General features: G+C 40.7%; 17 non-coding genes and 1 pseudogene across 17 annotated transcripts; all 18 read right to left on the bottom strand.

Moving 5' to 3' along the window:
• On the bottom strand, window positions 1-116 carry LOC113785122 (5S ribosomal RNA; the record flags this gene model as incomplete). Its single annotated transcript, XR_003471256.1, has 1 exon — window positions 1-116. It is a non-coding gene; the product is annotated as a 5S ribosomal RNA (ribosomal RNA).
• Window positions 117-341: 225 nt separating this feature from the next.
• LOC113785109 (5S ribosomal RNA) lies at window positions 342-460 on the bottom strand. The gene has a single exon (XR_003471243.1). It is a non-coding gene; the product is annotated as a 5S ribosomal RNA (ribosomal RNA).
• A 225-nt stretch (window positions 461-685) lies between these two features.
• On the bottom strand, window positions 686-804 carry LOC113785115 (5S ribosomal RNA). Its single transcript, XR_003471249.1, has one exon. It is a non-coding gene; the product is annotated as a 5S ribosomal RNA (ribosomal RNA).
• A 238-nt stretch (window positions 805-1,042) lies between these two features.
• On the bottom strand, window positions 1,043-1,161 carry LOC113785120 (5S ribosomal RNA). The gene has a single exon (XR_003471254.1). It is a non-coding gene; the product is annotated as a 5S ribosomal RNA (ribosomal RNA).
• Window positions 1,162-1,399: 238 nt separating this feature from the next.
• On the bottom strand, window positions 1,400-1,518 carry LOC113785124 (5S ribosomal RNA). The gene has a single exon (XR_003471257.1). It is a non-coding gene; the product is annotated as a 5S ribosomal RNA (ribosomal RNA).
• A 238-nt stretch (window positions 1,519-1,756) lies between these two features.
• On the bottom strand, window positions 1,757-1,875 carry LOC113785125 (5S ribosomal RNA). Its single transcript, XR_003471258.1, has one exon. It is a non-coding gene; the product is annotated as a 5S ribosomal RNA (ribosomal RNA).
• Window positions 1,876-2,113: 238 nt separating this feature from the next.
• Window positions 2,114-2,232, bottom strand: LOC113785126 (5S ribosomal RNA). Its single transcript, XR_003471259.1, has one exon. It is a non-coding gene; the product is annotated as a 5S ribosomal RNA (ribosomal RNA).
• A 238-nt stretch (window positions 2,233-2,470) lies between these two features.
• LOC113785110 (5S ribosomal RNA) lies at window positions 2,471-2,589 on the bottom strand. Its single transcript, XR_003471244.1, has one exon. It is a non-coding gene; the product is annotated as a 5S ribosomal RNA (ribosomal RNA).
• A 225-nt stretch (window positions 2,590-2,814) lies between these two features.
• Window positions 2,815-2,933, bottom strand: LOC113785111 (5S ribosomal RNA). Its single transcript, XR_003471245.1, has one exon. It is a non-coding gene; the product is annotated as a 5S ribosomal RNA (ribosomal RNA).
• Window positions 2,934-3,158: 225 nt separating this feature from the next.
• Window positions 3,159-3,277, bottom strand: LOC113785116 (5S ribosomal RNA). The gene has a single exon (XR_003471250.1). It is a non-coding gene; the product is annotated as a 5S ribosomal RNA (ribosomal RNA).
• Window positions 3,278-3,502: 225 nt separating this feature from the next.
• Window positions 3,503-3,621, bottom strand: LOC113785117 (5S ribosomal RNA). Its single transcript, XR_003471251.1, has one exon. It is a non-coding gene; the product is annotated as a 5S ribosomal RNA (ribosomal RNA).
• Window positions 3,622-3,859: 238 nt separating this feature from the next.
• LOC113785112 (5S ribosomal RNA) lies at window positions 3,860-3,978 on the bottom strand. Its single transcript, XR_003471246.1, has one exon. It is a non-coding gene; the product is annotated as a 5S ribosomal RNA (ribosomal RNA).
• Window positions 3,979-4,204: 226 nt separating this feature from the next.
• LOC113785113 (5S ribosomal RNA) lies at window positions 4,205-4,323 on the bottom strand. Its single transcript, XR_003471247.1, has one exon. It is a non-coding gene; the product is annotated as a 5S ribosomal RNA (ribosomal RNA).
• A 238-nt stretch (window positions 4,324-4,561) lies between these two features.
• Window positions 4,562-4,680, bottom strand: LOC113785114 (5S ribosomal RNA). Its single transcript, XR_003471248.1, has one exon. It is a non-coding gene; the product is annotated as a 5S ribosomal RNA (ribosomal RNA).
• Window positions 4,681-4,905: 225 nt separating this feature from the next.
• On the bottom strand, window positions 4,906-5,024 carry LOC113785119 (5S ribosomal RNA). The gene has a single exon (XR_003471253.1). It is a non-coding gene; the product is annotated as a 5S ribosomal RNA (ribosomal RNA).
• Window positions 5,025-5,249: 225 nt separating this feature from the next.
• Window positions 5,250-5,368, bottom strand: LOC113785118 (5S ribosomal RNA). The gene has a single exon (XR_003471252.1). It is a non-coding gene; the product is annotated as a 5S ribosomal RNA (ribosomal RNA).
• A 225-nt stretch (window positions 5,369-5,593) lies between these two features.
• On the bottom strand, window positions 5,594-5,712 carry LOC113785121 (5S ribosomal RNA). The gene has a single exon (XR_003471255.1). It is a non-coding gene; the product is annotated as a 5S ribosomal RNA (ribosomal RNA).
• Window positions 5,713-5,936: 224 nt separating this feature from the next.
• On the bottom strand, window positions 5,937-6,042 carry LOC113785123 (5S ribosomal RNA; annotated as a pseudogene; the record flags this gene model as incomplete).

Consider the following 6,042-nt stretch of genomic DNA (forward strand, 5'->3'; position numbering starts at 1 on the left):
GTGCAACACGAGGACTTCCCAGGAGGTCACCCATCCTAGTACTACTCTCGCCCAAGCACGTTTCACTGCGGAGTTCTGATGGGATCCGGTGCAATAGTGCTGCTATGATCGCACCTGCAAATTAATGCGTCGTAATTGTAAATACACGTTGCTACAAAGAAAATACCGCAAAAATAGTCACCCCCGACTAACTAATTGAAATCCATCCGAAGCATGAAACTATCTTTGTAAAGACAAACTAATCTTATATTTATTTCCAACAACAAATAAAACAACCGACCCGAAAATCGCTTTTTGATCAACTGTTCCGTGAATTTTTCGGCAAAAAATAGAATAAAAAAAAGGTGCAACACGAGGACTTCCCAGGAGGTCACCCATCCTAGTACTACTCTCGCCCAAGCACGCTTAACTGCGGAGTTCTGATGGGATCCGGTGCATTAGTGCTGGTATGATCGCACCTGCAAATTAATGCGTCGTAATTGTATATACGCGTTGCTACAAAGAAAATACCGCAAAAATAGGCACCCCCGTCTAACTAATTTAAATCCATCCGAAGCATGCAACTTTCTATGTAAAGACAAACTAATCTTACATTTATTTCCAACGACAAATAAAACAACCGACCCGGAAATCGCTTTTTGATCAACTGTTCCGTGAATTTTTCGGCAAAAAATAGAATAAAAAAAAGGTGCAACACGAGGACTTCCCAGGAGGACACCCATCCTAGTACTACTCTCGCCCAAGCACGCTTAACTGCAGAGTTCTGATGGGATCCGGTGCATTAGTGCTGGTATGATCGCACCTGTAAATTAATGCGTCGTAATTGTATATACGCGTTGCTACAAAGAAAATACCGCAAAAATAGGCACCCCCGACTAACTAATTGAAATCCATCCGAAGCATGAAACTTTCTTTGTAAAGACAAACTAATCTTATATTTATTTCCAACAACAAATAAAACAACCGACCCGAAAATCGCTTTTTGATCAACTGTTCCCCCAACTGTTCCGTGAATTTTTCGGCAAAAAATAGAATAAAAAAAAAGGTGCAACACGAGGACTTCCCAGGAGGTCACCCATCCTAGTACTACTCTCGCCCAAGCACGCTTAACTGCGGAGTTCTGATGGGATCCGGTGCATTAGTGCTGGTATGATCGCACCTGTAAATTAATGCGTCGTAATTGTATATACGCGTTGCTACAAAGAAAATACCGCAAAAATAGGCACCCCCGACTAACTAATTGAAATCCATCCGAAGCATGAAACTTTCTTTGTAAAGACAAACTAATCTTATATTTATTTCCAACAACAAATAAAACAACCGACCCGAAAATCGCTTTTTGATCAACTGTTCCCCCAACTGTTCCGTGAATTTTTCGGCAAAAAATAGAATAAAAAAAAAGGTGCAACACGAGGACTTCCCAGGAGGTCACCCATCCTAGTACTACTCTCGCCCAAGCACGCTTAACTGCGGAGTTCTGATGGGATCCGGTGCATTAGTGCTGGTATGATCGCACCTGTAAATTAATGCGTCGTAATTGTATATACGCGTTGCTACAAAGAAAATACCGCAAAAATAGGCACCCCCGACTAACTAATTGAAATCCATCCGAAGCATGAAACTTTCTTTGTAAAGACAAACTAATCTTATATTTATTTCCAACAACAAATAAAACGACCGACACGAAAATCGCTTTTTGATCAACTGTTCCCCCAACTGTTCCGTGAATTTTTCGGCAAAAAATAGAATAAAAAAAAAGGTGCAACACGAGGACTTCCCAGGAGGTCACCCATCCTAGTACTACTCTCGCCCAAGCACGCTTAACTGCGGAGTTCTGATGGGATCCGGTGCATTAGTGCTGGTATGATCGCACCTGTAAATTAATGCGTCGTAATTGTATATACGCGTTGCTACAAAGAAAATACCGCAAAAATAGGCACCCCCGACTAACTAATTGAAATCCATCCGAAGCATGAAACTTTCTTTGTAAAGACAAACTAATCTTATATTTATTTCCAACAACAAATAAAACGACCGACACGAAAATCGCTTTTTGATCAACTGTTCCCCCAACTGTTCCGTGAATTTTTCGGCAAAAAATAGAATAAAAAAAAAGGTGCAACACGAGGACTTCCCAGGAGGTCACCCATCCTAGTACTACTCTCGCCCAAGCACGCTTAACTGCGGAGTTCTGATGGGATCCGGTGCATTAGTGCTGGTATGATCGCACCTGTAAATTAATGCGTCGTAATTGTATATACGCGTTGCTACAAAGAAAATACCGCAAAAATAGGCACCCCCGACTAACTAATTGAAATCCATCCGAAGCATGAAACTTTCTTTGTAAAGACAAACTAATCTTATATTTATTTCCAACAACAAATAAAACGACCGACACGAAAATCGCTTTTTGATCAACTGTTCCCCCAACTGTTCCGTGAATTTTTCGGCAAAAAATAGAATAAAAAAAAAGGTGCAACACGAGGACTTCCCAGGAGGTCACCCATCCTAGTACTACTCTCGCCCAAGCACGCTTAACTGCGGAGTTCTGATGGGATCCGGTGCATTAGTGCTGGTATGATCGCACCTGTAAATTAATGCGTCGTAATTGTATATACGCGTTGCTACAAAGAAAATACCGCAAAAATAGGCACCCCCGACTAACTAATTGAAATCCATCCGAAGCATGAAACTTTCTTTGTAAAGACAAACTAATCTTATATTTATTTCCAACAACAAATAAAACAACCGACCCGAAAATCGCTTTTTGATCAACTATTCCGTGAATTTTTCGGCAAAAAATCGAATAAAAAAAAGGTGCAACACGAGGACTTCCCAGGAGGTCACCCATCCTAGTACTACTCTCGCCCAAGCACGCTTAACTGCGGAGTTCTGATGGGATCCGGTGCATTAGTGCTGGTATGATCGCACCTGTAAATTAATGCGTCGTAATTGTATATACGCGTTGCTACAAAGAAAATACCGCAAAAATAGGCACCCCCGACTAACTAATTGAAATCCATCCGAAGCATGAAACTTTCTTTGTAAAGACAAACTAATCTTATATTTATTTCCAACAACAAATAAAACATCCGACCCGAAAATCGCTTTTTGATCAACTGTTCCGTGAATTTTTCGGCAAAAAATAGAATAAAAAAAAGGTGCAACACGAGGACTTCCCAGGAGGTCACCCATCCTAGTACTACTCTCGCTCAAGCACCCTTAACTGCGGAGTTCTGATGGGATCCGGTGCAATAGTGCTGGTATGATCGCACCTTCAAATTAATGCGTCGTAATTGTATATATGCGTTGCTACAAAGAAAATACCGCAAAAATAGGCACCCCCGACTAACTAATTGAAATCCATCCGAAGCATGAAACTTTCTTTGTATTGACAAACTAATCTTATATTTATTTCCAACAACAAATAAAACAACCGACCCGAAAATCGCTTTTTGATCAACTATTCCGTGAATTTTTCGGCAAAAAATAGAATAAAAAAAAGGTGCAACACGAGGACTTCCCAGGAGGTCACCCATCCTAGTACTACCCTCGCCCAAGCGCGCTTAACTGCGGAGTTCTGATGGGATCCGGTGGATTAGTGCTAGTATGATCGCACCTGCAAATTAATGCGTCGTAATTGTATATACGCGTTGCTACAAAGAAAATACCGCAAAAATAGGCCCCCCCGACTAACTAATTGAAATCCATCCGAAGCATGAAACTTTCTTTGTATTGACAAATGAATCTTATATTTATTTCCAACAACAAATAAAACGACCGACACGAAAATCGCTTTTTGATCAACTGTTCCCCCAACTGTTCCGTGAATTTTTCGGCAAAAAATAGAATAAAAAAAAAGGTGCAACACGAGGACTTCCCAGGAGGTCACCCATCCTAGTACTACTCTCGCCCAAGCACGCTTAACTGCGGAGTTCTGATGGGATCCGGTGCATTAGTGCTGGTATGATCGCACCTGCAAATTAATGCGTCGTAATTGTATATACGCGTTGCTACAAAGAAAATACCGCAAAAATAGGCACCCCCGACTAACTAATTGAAATCCATCCGAAGCATGAAACTTTCTTTGTAAAGACAAACTAATCTTATATTTATTTCCAACAACAAATAAAACAACCGACCCGAAAATCGCTTTTTGATCAACTGTTCCGTGAATTTTTCGGCAAAAAATAGAATAAAAAAAAAGGTGCAACACGAGGACTTCCCAGGAGGTCACCCATCCTAGTACTACTCTCGCCCAAGCACGCTTAACTGCGGAGTTCTGATGGGATCCGGTGCATTAGTGCTGGTATGATCGCACCTGTAAATTAATGCGTCGTAATTGTATATACGCGTTGCTACAAAGAAAATACCGCAAAAATAGGCACCCCCGACTAACTAATTGAAATCCATCCGAAGCATGAAACTTTCTTTGTAAAGACAAACTAATCTTATATTTATTTCCAACAACAAATAAAACGACCGACACGAAAATCGCTTTTTGATCAACTGTTCCCCCAACTGTTCCGTGAATTTTTCGGCAAAAAATAGAATAAAAAAAAAGGTGCAACACGAGGACTTCCCAGGAGGTCACCCATCCTAGTACTACTCTCGCCCAAGCACGCTTAACTGCGGAGTTCTGATGGGATCCGGTGCATTAGTGCTGGTATGATCGCACCTGTAAATTAATGCGTCGTAATTGTATATACGCGTTGCTACAAAGAAAATACCGCAAAAATAGGCACCCACGACTAACTAATTGAAATCCATCCGAAGCATGAAACTTTCTTTGTAAAGACAAACTAATCTTATATTTATTTCCAACAACAAATAAAACAACCGACCCGAAAATCGCTTTTTGATCAACTGTTCCGTAAATTTTTCGGTAAAAAATAGAATAAAAAAAAGGTGCAACACAAGGACTTCCCAGGAGGTCACCCATCTTAGTACTACTTTCGCCCAAGCACGCTTAACTGCGGAGTTCTGATGGGATCCGGTGCAATATTGCTGGTATGATCGCACCTGCAAATTAATGCGTCGTAATTGTATATACGCGTTGCTACAAAGAAAATACCGCAAAAATAGGCACCCCCGACTAACTAATTGAAATCCATCCGAAGCATGAAACTTTCTTTGTAAAGACAAACTAATCTTATATTTATTTCCAACAACAAATAAAACAACCGACCCGAAAATCGCTTTTTGATCATCTGTTCCGTGAATTTTTCGGCAAAAAATAGAATAAAAAAAAGGTGCAACACAAGGACTTCCCAGGAGGTCACCCATCCTAGTACTACCCTCGCCCAAGCACGCTTAACTGCGGTGTTCTGATGGGATCCGGTGGATTAGTGCTGGTATGATCGCACCTGCAAATTAATGCGTCGTAATTGTATATACGCGTTGCTACAAAGAAAATACCGCAAAAATAGGCACCCCCGACTAACTAATTGAAATCCATCCGAAACATGAAACTTTCTTTGTAAAGACAAACTAATCTTATATTTATTTCCAACAACAAATAAAACAACCGACCCGAAAATCGCTTTTTGATCAACTGTTCCGAGAATTTTTCGGCAAAAAATAGAATAAAAAAAAGGTGCAACACGAGGACTTCCAAGGAAGTCACCCATCCTAGTACAACTCTCACCCAAGCACGCTTAACTGCGGAGTTCTGATGGGATCTGGTGCATTAGTGCTGGTATGATCGCACCTGCAAATTAATGCGTCGTAATTGTATATAGGCGTTGCTACAAAGAAAATACCGCAAAAATAGGCACCCCCGACTAACTAATTGAAATCCATCCGAAACATGAAACTTTCTTTGTAAAGACAAACTAATCTTATATTTATTTCCAACAACAAATAAAACAACCGACCGAAAAATCGCTTTTTGATCAACTGTTCCGTGAATTTTTCAACAAAAAATAGAATAAAAAAAGGTGCAACACGAGGACTTCCCAGGAGGTCACCCATCCTATGACTAATCTCGCCCAAGCACGCTTAACTGCGGAGTTCTGATGGGATCCGGTGCATTAGTGCTGG

This window comes from Cicer arietinum, unplaced genomic scaffold, assembly GCF_000331145.2.
Source record: "Cicer arietinum cultivar CDC Frontier isolate Library 1 unplaced genomic scaffold, Cicar.CDCFrontier_v2.0 Ca_scaffold_4142_v2.0, whole genome shotgun sequence".
Taxonomy (NCBI): Eukaryota; Viridiplantae; Streptophyta; class Magnoliopsida; order Fabales; family Fabaceae; genus Cicer; species Cicer arietinum.